The sequence below is a fragment of the Miniopterus schreibersii genome (genome assembly GCF_964146895.1).
Source record: "Miniopterus schreibersii genome assembly, chromosome: 1".
NCBI lineage: Eukaryota > Metazoa > Chordata > Mammalia > Chiroptera > Miniopteridae > Miniopterus > Miniopterus schreibersii.
The window spans coordinates 195,919,730-195,932,666 of record NC_138101.1 but is presented as its reverse complement, the minus strand read 5'-3'; positions in this window follow the sequence as shown (position 1 = coordinate 195,932,666).

Sequence of the window (12,937 nt, the reverse complement as noted above, 5' to 3'; positions counted from 1 at the left end):
CTGACCTTGTCCTTTGAGCCTCATCTGGGACACAGATGGAGAGGGCAGGGGGCCTTGGAGGCCCACGGGGTGGTGCTCTCCTTTCCTGGGAGGCCCTTATAAGGGTTTAAGAATTCATGAGGTCCTCACTGAGTGACTTGATAAATTATTCAGGGCACATCGCTGGGGCGAAGATGGCCCAGGATCCCTCTTCCTCTTATCAGGCAGACAAAATTGAGGGCGACAGCAGGGTCAGCAAAATGCACAGGAAATCCTGCTGTCCTTAAAGGCCTGGGCCCCACGCTCCCTTCTCTGTAAGTTCTCTCAGTGAGACACGTTTTTTTTCCTATCTGTTCACCACAGAGTCTCCCCCGGTGTTTTTCAAAAGGCGATCCCTTGATCAGAATCCAGATCACCAGGGACCTTGTTAAAGGCAGACAGATACCTCCTAAATCAGATTTTCTGGGAGGGGACTCTGCAAGCAGGATTGTACATGCTCCCCAGATAATTCTGATGTTGGCCTATCATCCTCCCAGCCAAAATTAACCTTCTCTCCTCCAGGCCTCCCCAGGCCTCTGTTAGGAAATTGCAGTCCAATTCCGTTCCCTTTTACTGAGCACCGAGGCCATGCCACACACAGGTGTAGCATCTCGCATGTGTTTCCTCCAGACCCCAGAAAACACAGGCTCAGAGAGGTTAAGAAACCCACTCAGGTCACTCAGCAAATAGGGACCAAGCCAGGATTTGAACCCCGGCCCAGATGACTGTAGAATCCATATGTCTTATACCCTATGGTCCCTGCCTATATTTTAGTCAGATCAATGCAAAAACAAATCATTATAAATTGAGGAAGAATTCATTCATTCATTCTTTAATTCAGCAAATATTCCATTCGTCCATTCAGAACATATTTCCAGAGCACCTACTGTGTTCCAGGTACTGTCTCTAGAAGGGGGGGTTGGATGAGATGATGAGAAGAGCGCCTGACACTGTGCCTGGCACACAGTAGGAATACAGCCGATGGAGGGAGAAGGAAGTGGACTTGCAGCCAGTGGGGGAAGGAAGTCGTGTGTTAGTTTTATATGGCCATCGCTCGTCCACTATGCTTATTCCAATTTATTCACGTTCTTCTAGAACAAGTGCCCCAGAGGACTGCAGAGCAGGAGGTAGGATGGTTTATTTATCTATAAAATGCACCAGCAACTAGCAAATGCCTGGCTTAAATGAAGTGCTCCGAGGATGTCTCCTAAATGAGCAAACTAAGGAGCTAATAAGCATTTATGGTTGAATAAATGTCTGGGTGAAACTAAGGAATAGGATGTGGGGAGTGAAATGCCTCCCCCTGCCCCCTTGATGGCCTGACCTGCTGTCCTTTCCTGGGCACACACATCAGGGCTGATATTTCAAATGAGTGAATGCCAGGGGCTAGAGCCCACCTCAGGTCCCACCGGTTCCTCCTTCCTGCGGGCTCCTGCGGTGGGGGAAGGAAAAGGAAACTTGGAGCAGAATTGCTGGGCCTCTGCCCCACCCAGGGAGTTAGAGACCCTCGCCTCCTAGCCCCATTTCTTCATAGGAGGGTGAGGGACCCTCAGAAATCATTCATTCACTGCACAACAATCACTAAGCTCCTCCCAAGAGCCAGGCACTGTGCCAGGCTTCCTGGAGGGGGGAGGACACCCTCACTGGGCCACCGTTCCGCAGGAAGGAAATGTGCCCAGGTGATAAATGGAGACAAGGCCATCACCCAGTGTTAACACAGAATAGACCTGCGTTGTCCAGTGTGGCAGCCACTGGCCACACGTGGCTACTGAGCGCTCGAAATGTGGCCAGTCTGAATTATGTGTAAAATATACGCCGGATTTGGGAGACTTCATATAAAAAAGTAATACTTTTTATTATTGATGACATGGTGAAATGACAATATTTTGGATATTTTGGACTAAATAGAATTATTAACGTCGATGTCACCTGTTTCTTTTTGCTTTTGTAAATGTGGTGACTAGAAACCTTTACTTTGGGAATGTAGCCTGCGTCCTATTTTTATTGGGAGCACTGGCAGAGACAGTTCAGGGCCAAAGCTCCCCTGTGGCGCTGGGTGGGTCCCAGGAGGGCTCTCCCGCTTCGTGGCCTTGAAGGATGCACTGGTTTGGAGCAAGTGAGCAGAGAGGGCGACACACAACTTGCCTCCAGTCAGGGAGCAATTTTAACCAAAACAAGCCTCCCGTTTCCCACGTCGACAAAACCGAGAGACATTTCCCATCTATAGGGGCACTCCTTTCACCATGTGGGGTAGATAAGAGCTCACTCAACTCCGACACCCTGGGCCCGGACCAGGGACCTTGACAGGGAGCTGGAACACTTAGCCTCAGAAATCCCACGACCCCCTCAAAAACCCAGGCACAGAGAGGAAGGTGTCCCCCCACCCCAACCCCCGGCGGAATCCTTCTGCGCCACCCACACTGGCTTCTCTTCCTAGGAAACTTCCAAAGCTCCAGGCACGGTCCCCAGAAAGTAATTGCTGTCCTTGCTTCCTTTGTTCCCTGCGCCTCCAGACGCTGATGAACTCATTCTAATTAAAGCGATGATTACACGGGGCGGCCGTGGGGGGGGTGCGGGCCTCGGGCTGCGGGAGGCGGCGAGGCCGTGACTCAGGAAGATGCCTCTGCTCCAGCCCCGCTCCCAGTAACCACAGCAACAGCAGTGCCGACGGCCATGCTCAGTCGCGGGGCCACCAGGCTGCTCCTGTTTCCCACATGTCCATGTCCAGGCCCGTGGTGCCCACCACTTGGTGGTCACCCCTAATAGCCCCGCAGGGTGAGGTATCTGTGCCTTAGAGTCGCCGTTCAGAGAAGAGAAACAAGCCCCCTGACGTCCAGTGAGTAAAAGACCACCTGGCGGGGGGTCTGCCCACTGCCGCGTACCCCACCTCCGGGGAGTAACGCGTCTCGAGGGGCCTCCCAGAGTCAGGGCCCGGCCACATTCTGCCTCTACCGGCTGCCATGATCTCTGGGCGCCTCGATTTCTCTGTGTGCCAAATGGGGCCGATGTCACTGCCCTCACAGATGGGACCTGATTGACATCAGCACTTCCCTGGAGCCCCCCAGTGTCTCCCAGACTGTGAGCCCCGGGCATGGCCCCCACCCCCCAGGATGCCCTGCAGCCCTTCAGCCCCTCTTTCCTCTCCCGGCCCCTCTTTGAGTTCTCTGCCCTGGCCATGCTCACCTGTTTCCAGGCATCTAAGCAAGCTGTGCCCCCTCTCAGGCTTCGGCCACCGGCCCCCCGTTTGCCTTCCACCAGGCACACTCCCCCTCCGGCCTGTAGCCTGCTCACCTCTCGGGGCTCCGTGCAGACACCCCCTCCTGGAACCCGCCTGGGGCTGGGCAGTGCCGAGTGTTCGTGCCCACAGTCATCGGAGCGCTTACTGCTTCCCACACTGAGTGTGTCTCCCTGACTGTCAGAGCCGCCACAGTGTCACCCCCGCCTTCCTCACCAACGTCACCCCGTGGCTGCCTCCTAGACCTGAGGCTACAGGCGAGCAGGGGCTTTGGAGCCAGGCCTGGCTTGGATGCTGTTATGGGCTGACCCAGCAGTGAAGGTCAGCAGACGAGGGGATCGCTCAGGGACGAAGCAGGGACAGCCCCAAGTGGCCGGCCCGGAACCCATCCATGGCCAGGAGGGAGTCCTAGCTCTTTTCATAAGCTGAACAATATGGGTGGGGCCACCTTAATAGGCTCTCCTTATGGTCTCTTCCCAAAGGGGTTTTTGTTGCAGTTTTTTTCTTTCTCCACTGTTGCATAAGACATATGTTAAGAGAGGGGGTTAATTTACCATTCAGCCTATGCTGCTGGACCTCTGGAAACCACACTCAGACCCCCCCGAGGTTAATGGAATTCACCCAGGGATCGTGGACTCAGCTCTGTCTATGGACATACCTTTAGGTTGTCTCTGTTTGGGGTGCAGGAGAGGGCAGTGCTTGGACATAGTTTGGGTGCAATGGGTTGCGTGGAGGCATTTTTAAAAATATATGTATTTTTATTGATTTCAGAGAGAGGAAGGGGGAGGGAGAGAGATAGAAACATCAATGATGAGAGTCATTGATCGGCTGCCTCCTGTATGCCCCACACTGGGGATCGAGCCCACAACCCGGGCCTGTGCCCTGACCGGGAATGGAATCGAGATCTCCTGGATCACAGGTCGATGCTCAACCGCTGAACCTTGCTGTCCGGGCTGGAGGCATTTTTTTAAAAGATTTTATTTTAACTAATTTTTTTTAGAGAGAGGGGAAGGGAGAGGGAGAGAGAAACATCACTGTGAAAGGGAGTACTGATCAGCTGCCCCCTGCATGCTCCCTACAGGGGACTCAGCCTGCAACCCAGGCACGTGCCCTGATGGGGAATCAAACTGGCAACCTTGGTGCATGGGGCGATGCTCAACCAACTGAGCCACACTGGCCAGGGCAGGGGAGGCCTTTTGGGAGGCATGGGGAGACTGGTCTGTGCTGCTGGTAGCCCAAGTGCAGGATGTAGTTGACATCTGGTGTTGTCACCTGCCGGACATCCATCCTCGCCTGGTCTGCCCTCAGCACCCTGTCTTTTCCTTGGGGAGCAGACCTTGTTACACAGACAGTGGTTAGACCAGGGGGACGACGCCTCCACCTCCCACCTTCTCAGCCTGGGGGCTGCTCCATGACCCAAACCCGGACAGTCAGTGATTACATCCCACAATCTATCAGGGATAGACATTATTCCAGCGAGAGTCAAGCAAATACTTTCTCTGAAACTGCTCGGAAAAACAAGGTCCCTGTCCCTTGAGGCCGTGACGCTGGGAGCTGCTGCGAGCATCTTGCTCCTGTGAAGCGAGAGCTTGCCTGAAAGCCACGGGAGGTAATCAGAAGGGAAAGACGGAGTGAGAGTGACGTACGCCAACCCCTCCGAGCCCTGGAACTCTGGAGCCCTGGGGCTGGCAGCTAAGCGAGCCAATAAATCTCTCTTGCGAAGCCAGCTTGAGTGGAGTGTCTGCCTTTGCAGTTGAGAGAATCTCGCCTTATAAGAAGTCACGCTGGTCCTTGGGATAGAGACGGCCGGAGTACAAGAACACCGGGAATTCCGTGGGGCTTGGCTTCCCCGACTGCGTGGGAGGGACTCGGGGAACTCCCCGGGCCAACTGCTGTTTCCACAGCCGTGCAAACCCCCGGGAAATGTGGGCCTAGTTAGCCACTGAGGTGTGGAAATCTCCAGCACTTGACTGAATTTAGCCTTTCCCCTCTCGCATGGGGGGGGGGGTGCGGGTGGATGGAACTATCTTTGGACTTTATCAGGTAGTTCTTTATTTTGACATAATTTCAAACACCAAAAAGTTGCAAGAAGGGTACAAAGAGCTCCAGGCTGCAGCTCTCTTTCCTCAAGGACGATTTAATAGCTTTTGAGCTTCCTGATTAAGCTGGTTCTAGAGGGAGGGGTGGTTTATTTCTGATCTTTGAGGGTGGACATCAGTAGCTCTGAGCTTGGAAGAGGGCAGGTTTCCCGTGTTCCTGGGGTGGCGGTGCCTGGGCCCTGTCGCCACAGATGACCACCGTGGACTGTGATGGCGAACACAGGGCCCACGAAGGAGGGTGCCAGGTTTCTCCCAATTTTATGGTCTGAATAAACCTTGGGGTTTGGGGTATAACTGGAAGGAGTAGAGGGGAGTCCTCTGGTGTTAGATATTGGGCTTTTGGGAAGCTTTTGTGAGAACTCAGAAATGGATCTGATTTGATTTTTTTTTTTATTTGACTTTTCCATGTGGCATTTTGTCTTTATATGTATCGGTCGGGGGCGCTAATTATACTCGGCAGTGGACAAAAGCAGGCTTTTCTTGTGGAAGAGGGGTATCCGAAGACGTGTGGGATTTTCCATGTTCCGTAAGCACTCTGCTGAGATTTGACCTGTGGTCACCGTGCCCAGCCCCGCGTGCTGCCGTGGAGACATCCCGGGCCCCGCAGTCCAGAGCTCCTTCACTGGGAAAGCGGGAGCAGTGACACTATGTCACAGGGTTGTCCCAAAAGTTGAACGGCATGACCCATGAACAGTACTTGCTTGTAGGCCACGCTCAGTAGAACAGACCGTCGCTCCTCGTTTACCAGCGAATCGGCTTCCTTTCTGCGTCACCCAGAGTCTTCCAGGTCCTCGTCGCTCTCGGTGTGTCCTTAAAGCACGGCCCGCTTCACCGACATCTGGTCTTTGACTCAGGGTCATTCTAGGGACAGTGGTCCCAGCCCAGCCCAGGCCACCATGAGCTGTGACCACCTTCCGCTGGTCCACAGGGAGCCCTTACCTTGCCCTCTGCACCCGCCAGCCCGCGTGGGCGCCACGCGCTGAGAAGGGCGAGGGGGGCGGGGGAGGGGGGAGAAGCGGGAAAGGGCGCAGCGAACCCGCACGAGCATCTGCGCTGCGGGGGGCCTGAGGCTGCGGGTCTAGGGCGCCGGTGCTTTATCCTGAATTTCTTTGCTCTCAGTGGCAACGCGTTCTTGCATTATTTGTGTCATCTAAAAAAGCGTAAGAAGGAAACAGGAAATGAAAAGAGTGAGAGCAGACTTTGGAGTCCCACGTGGGTTTGAATCCCAGCTTCCCCGCTGACCACGTGTGTGACATTGGACACGTCACGTCACCTCTGGGGCTGAGGGGTGGGTAGGGATGGGGAAGATGGGGAGTTGTGGGGGGCAGAATCCCTTGCAGTATTAATTGCCCTGGAGGATTAATCAACTCACCCGGCATGTAGTAGGCACTTAATAAACGCTAGAGACCGAATTTCCTCCCATTCTCCACCCGGCGTGGAGTTAGGAACAGCCACAGGGTCCTTGGGGACTATTAAATCCAAGTTAGAACGAGCTGCTCCTGCCCCTGCGTGGCAGGTTTGAGGTATTGCTGGGATTTTTCTAGATCACAGGAAAACCGAGCGAGTATGACCTATTCCCCGAGCAGGAGCTCACCGGGCTCACCCCCTGGCCCCGGCTGACCCGCAGGGTCTCGCTCAGCCTCTGCTACTGCCCGGGGCTGGTGGCGTCCCTGTTTCTCCCACCAGCTCCTAAAGCCCCGAGGACGGAACGTGTTTAACTCTCCCCCTCTCCTTCTTTATCCCCAACAACAACAAAAAAATGGGATGAAACAGGATCAGGTCTGCAGACTGCTGTGACGATTAAGTCCCCTCCCGTCTGCGACAGCATTTTGCAAAGTGCTAACTGCTTTCCCGATCCGTCCATCTGCTCTCACAAACCCGACGGCCACGTCCGCCGGCCGCACATGGTCCCGTCCCGAGGACACAGCGGATCCCCGTAAAGAATTTGTGGCCTCGTGTGCGGTGGGAAAGAATGACTGTCAAAGCTCCAGAAAGAACGTGGCTGGTGTTACACGGGGCGCTGTGGGGGCCGAGGGAAGGAAGGGGGGCTTGGGGGGGACAGCGCACGTCAACGGTTTACCCGGAGAGAGGACCTGAGGTCTCAGCAGCAGAGCTCCCTGTAGAGAAACATGACAGGAGAGGGAATGTCAGCAGCACAAACGGGGGTGGGAGACGGAGGCAGGTTCTGGGACCATCCTAGGGGCCCAGGTGGCTGCACTTCCAGGGGGTGGAGGGTGTGGCTGGAGAGAAGCCTGGAGAGGTGGGCTGAGCAAGTGCATGAGGGACCTTGAATGCTGTGCTGAAGAACATGGACGTAAAGCGCCCGAGTTTAGGAGGGTGCCTTAGAGGGGGGGGCCACACAGCAGTCACGTGCGAGCTTGAGTTAAGCGGAGGTGAGTGATGGGGAGAGTCATTGTCTCTGTCTTGAACCGTCTACCATCTTTTACTTAGAGGGAGGTGGTTTTCAACATCCCAGGCTCACTTAACAACAGCATTTCTCTGAACATTCTCACTATCCCAACATGTGAAATTTATATTCGTTATATAAAAAGCCTCATGTTTTGACAGTGTGATGATTTTTTTTCTCTCTCAAAGGTGATCCTTGAAAAAAATACGACTTCTTTTAGAGGTTAGCACACATGTACACTTTTTGGGATACAAAAGGCTCAGTAATCGAATGTGGATTACGAACACCTGAAAGTGGAGCTAAGTGTCTTTTTGCTAGAAGATCAATTTCTCTTGAAAGAACTTGCCGATCATTTAGCAGTTGACAGCCAGCATCCATCAAAGCTGTTGCCTTTGGGCTTCAAGGTAAAAGGAAGAGACTGGAATCTGCATGAAATACAGCTGGTTGGAATGGGGGCTACGTGTAAATTAGGATGTGAAGTTTTTAAGTTCCTAAGAATACATTTAAATCTTCATAATTATGATTATGGAGGAAGACAAACCTTCAGCTCATGATTTACTCTCCAGTTACCTTTGTAGATTGGTTGTTATCCGAACTCCTACTTTATAGAGAAGCCAAGTTTAGTCGGTAGGAAAAACAGCAAGGAATTTGATAGGCCCATCACAAAATGTGGGAACATCGGTGGACAAAAGATGCCTTAAATTAAAACCGTGTTCAGTGATTTACCCATGAAACTGACCCACACTTGGAAGAATCAGTCGTTGATGTGGTCAGGGTGGGATGAAATGGACACAGCCAGATTTTGGTAGAGAGATGGGGTGGAGCACCCCTCAGGCTCCCACTTAGGACAGAGGCACCGTCTCCCCAGCTGCCAGGCAGCTGCTGGTGGACGGCTCACAGCTGAGCTCCTCCCGTCCAGTGACGGCTCGTATGGAGACACCAAAGCCGGAGCCCTTTGCCTTGGCTCAGGACAGCTGGAGGGCACTGTCCCAGTCCCAGGGTTCCCTGTGTGGCCAGCTCTGTGGCAGTTTAACATTCACCCCGCTCCTCTGACCCCTTCCTGGCAGGTGTCGTTGTGAGAGCCCTTCCCCATCAACCTGCGCACAGATCTGTCCCATGTCCTCCTCAACCCTAGACGATGGCCCTAAGGAAATCTATTATTCTCGGTTATGAAATCTTGTGTTGGTTCTACATTCATAATGTATTTGCCACCATGAATCAAAATAAGGTGCACCCCTATTTCTCCTGGTTCCCTTCCTCGCCCATATTTCCGTGTGTGACTCTCTAGTTCATCCGGAGCTCGTCAGGGGACTGTGGGAAGTGGAGCGTCGCTGAAGCTCCCCTGTACAGCTGGCCCCCAGCGCTCATGGCTACAAGCCTTTCTCCATGGACTTTGAAGAGTGTGTGACTTGATTTCACAAGTAAAAAGGTCTGGGCGTCTTGAGATTATCGTGCTAAGGGAAATAAGCCAGGTAGAGAAAGACAAATATCATACGATCTCACGTATAGGTGGAATCTAATGAACAAAATAAACCAAAGAGTGCAAAAAGGTCCAGAGATGTGGACACGTGGAACAGACTGACAGAGCTCAGAGGAAGGGTGTGTGCGGAGGGGATGGGGAGAGATTAACCAAAGAACATATGTGCATATATGCATAGCCCATGGACACGGACAGTGTGGGGAAGGCCTGGGGAGGGCGCGGGGCTGCGTGGAGAGGGGCAAAGAGGGGGAGTGGGAGACATCTGTCATACTTTCCACAGTAAGTCAATAGATAAAAGTCTGAACATCTTAACTTGGGAGCTGTTCAATTTAGAGGGTCCAATTTAGGCAGAACCACCACGATTTGCATGTAGCCAGCAGGGGGCTCTGGTGCATAAGAAATGGGCACCTGCTAAGGGGCTAAGTTCCTAATACAGGGTTTCCTTCTCTGAACACAGTGAACTCTGACATCGGCAGAGCTGGGCTTCCCCAGCTGCGGGCTGGGCCCACGGGGCGAGGCCTCTCTCTGCTGTGTCGGTGCAGAGACCTGGGCCCCAGGAGCCTGGTGAGGACACGGCTGTCCACTCCGAGCATCCCCACACACCACAGCCTGTCTATTAAGCAGTGAGTTTCCTGTTGCTGAAGGGCTTAGGCAGAGGTTCCAGAAGCGTTTCCCACTAGCCTCCTGGGGACACAAAGTCCAATTGTCAATGCCTCTCCAGGGCGTCTGCAAGCTAATGTACTGGATTTATAGAATGCAAGTGCTTAATGACACCCCTTGATGAAATTTCTCAGCAGTAACCCAGTAACTCTTTTGTGCTGTGATTCGAAGCTTGGGAAAAAGACCTCACCAGCCCCCAATTCTCGTCACAATACCTGTGTTGACATCACTATAGATTCAATCCACGGGCTCCCAAGAGCCCTTGATTTATTTATAGTGCCCCGTCGGAGAAACAGCAAGGGCTCCGTCAGCAGACCAGTTCTGGGCCCTGACGGTCAGCTGAGAGCCGACTGGACTTTTATGCAATCACAGTTCTGTGGAGCTGTGGCTATGGCCGTGGCAGTGTGGGCAAGGCCCCCGTGGATGGGGCTGCCATCACGGGCAAGGTCTTTCTCTCCGAGCCTTGTTTGTGAGTGAGGCCATAGCAGGAGCTGAACCCTTATTTTCTTGAAGGCCCTGAATCTTGATTTTAGGAGATGAGGGTGAGAATGTCACCAGGAACATGATGCTGTGCAGTGCTGTTGGCTTGTGTCTTTGTTGGCCAAGGTGAGGTTGGGTCAAGGAGATTCCCCTCTCCTGTAGCAGGCAGGGCTCCTGAGACCATGTGCATGGGGATCACCTGGCTGCTTGTCAGCATGAAGACCCTGTCCCCCTGTCCAGCCCGACTGAGCCAGAGTTGCTGGTATGGGCCCAGTGACCTGCACGGAATTAACCCCTAGGGGATTCTGATGCACAGTGAAGTGTGGGACAACTGCCCACAGGACAAAGTCCAGCCCCTCTCTACCATCGTTTAAAAGCCCTGCAGAACCTGGCCCCTGCCTGTGGCACCTCCCTGTGTACCTTCCACCACCACCTCCACCACACACACACACACACACACACACACAGAGTGCATTATGACCCAGGCACCTTCCACCACCACACACACACACACACACACACACACACACACACACACACACGGTGCACTATGACCCAGGCTTCCCGACGCCTGGAGTTTGGAGAATGCCCCTGGATGCTTCATCCTATGACCATTCTGCTCACACTGGTTCCCTCTCCTGAATGTTTCCCACACCAACCCCCTCCACTCCTGGGAACCCAACCAGCTGCACAAGCCTCATGTTTCATTTGAGCTGCTGTCTCTTCCCTGAATCCTCTCTGGAGTCATTCGTCCTTGGATGACATCAGCTCCGCCTTCCCTTATGCCCACTGGACCACTCCAGACGCCTGTCGCCTCACCTGTCATACTTGGGGTTCTGTGTGTCCGCGCCTTCCTGCCCAGCCTGCATTCCACAAGGACAGCACCGCCGTCTCATTTTCATGATAACCCTGGGGTCTGCCCAAGGACGCCCCGCGCCAGAGGGGACTTCTTAAAGGTTTGCCGGATGAACAAGTTGTTGTCTTCAGAGCTCCTGAGAAGAAAGAACACAGGGTGTGCTCAGCTGAGATCTGGAAGACTAGGCCGCGGATCGGTGAGGATTTGTGAGGGTGAGGAAGACACTTACTAGAAGATAGTGGAGAGTCCCGCGGGCACCTTGAAGATGCTTGTATCAGAGAACAAGCTGGGGAAGGTTGCACAGTAAAGAAAGTGGGAAACTGAAGTGGGAAGGGGACTCGGCCATCTGGACCTTCATCTCACATTTGACAGAGACCAGCGTTGGCAAGTTGGATGGTGTAAATGTCAGGAAGCTGGTCTTGTTCTTTGCACAGGTTTAGTGACTGGCTCAAGGTGTGCAGCAAATGGCAGAGCTGGGATTTGGACATAGGTTTGTTGGATTTCAAAGCTTATGGCATTTCTACCTCTAGTTAGGCTTTATACCTGCTACTTTGTCTCTTTCCTGTTAAAGTCAACTCTGCCTCATTCCAGTTTCCCTACTCACCCAGCCAAGATTGACCACCATGAACCAGGCACTGTGCTAGCCATCGAGTCTGGGATAGGAACCTCAATAATCCGAGGGAAGCTACTGGGAATGGAGCAATGGCGGGCAGGCTAGGCTCTGCGGCAGAGACAAATAAACCGAAGATTCTCTATGACTTAATGCAACAAGGGTGTATTTCTTTGTTTTGTATAGTTTAGCGTGCTCCTCTGCCTTGTAGCCATGTGGTGCATTCTGCCTCTGCAGGACAGAAAGACACATGTCAGTTCATTCACAGGCCGTCGGCCTCAACCTAGCTGCAAGGGAGGCGGGAAGTGTAGGGAAGCACACCGAATACTTGTGAGCACTGTCTCTACCGAGAATGCCTTCTGGGCTCCAATCATCTCTTTGATTCAGCTCACTAAACCTTCTTCCAAAAATCTCTTCTAGTTGCTACATCCAGTTTCAAACCCAGGACTTCCAGATGATGTTCATCCAAGTCACTTGCCAACCCCACCCCCAACGTATAATGATGGGACTGGGATAATGTGACCTCAATAAGCACTCCCGCCTGGAGAGAGGAGGGACGGGAGATACACCTCCGTCTCTGTCCATCGTGATTCTGAAATCCCACTGGGAAGATACTGTCAAAGCCCCTATCCTTGGGGCCCCAGAAGGTCCAGGGTTAGGCCCTGCCTCTGCCTCTGGGAGATGTTCCCTGTGTCTTGTTCTCCGTTAGTCCTGCCCACCCTCCTTGGTGGCATGTGAAGTGGTCATTGAGGAATAAGCCCTCCCTGGGGACTGCTTGGCTCTTTGGCCCACTTGGTGTTCTAGCAGTTTTGGTGCAAGGATTGTCTTAATATTTAAACAGTGAAAGGCTGGCCCAGTCTGGCTCTAGGATTTCTTTGGTCCTTCAAAACCAGTGCATTTCTGATACATTTGCTTCCAGCTGGGTCCATGCATCAGTAACTGCATCTGAAGTTTATACTGAGACCAATTCCCAGTCTGCATTATGTCTCTGCTCCCTCACCCCAGGCCCCGACCATCGCAAGTATCTGGTCCCTCAGGTGGGCAACCTGCACCTTTACTCTGATCTTTGCTGTTGGATTTGATCTTTCCTGG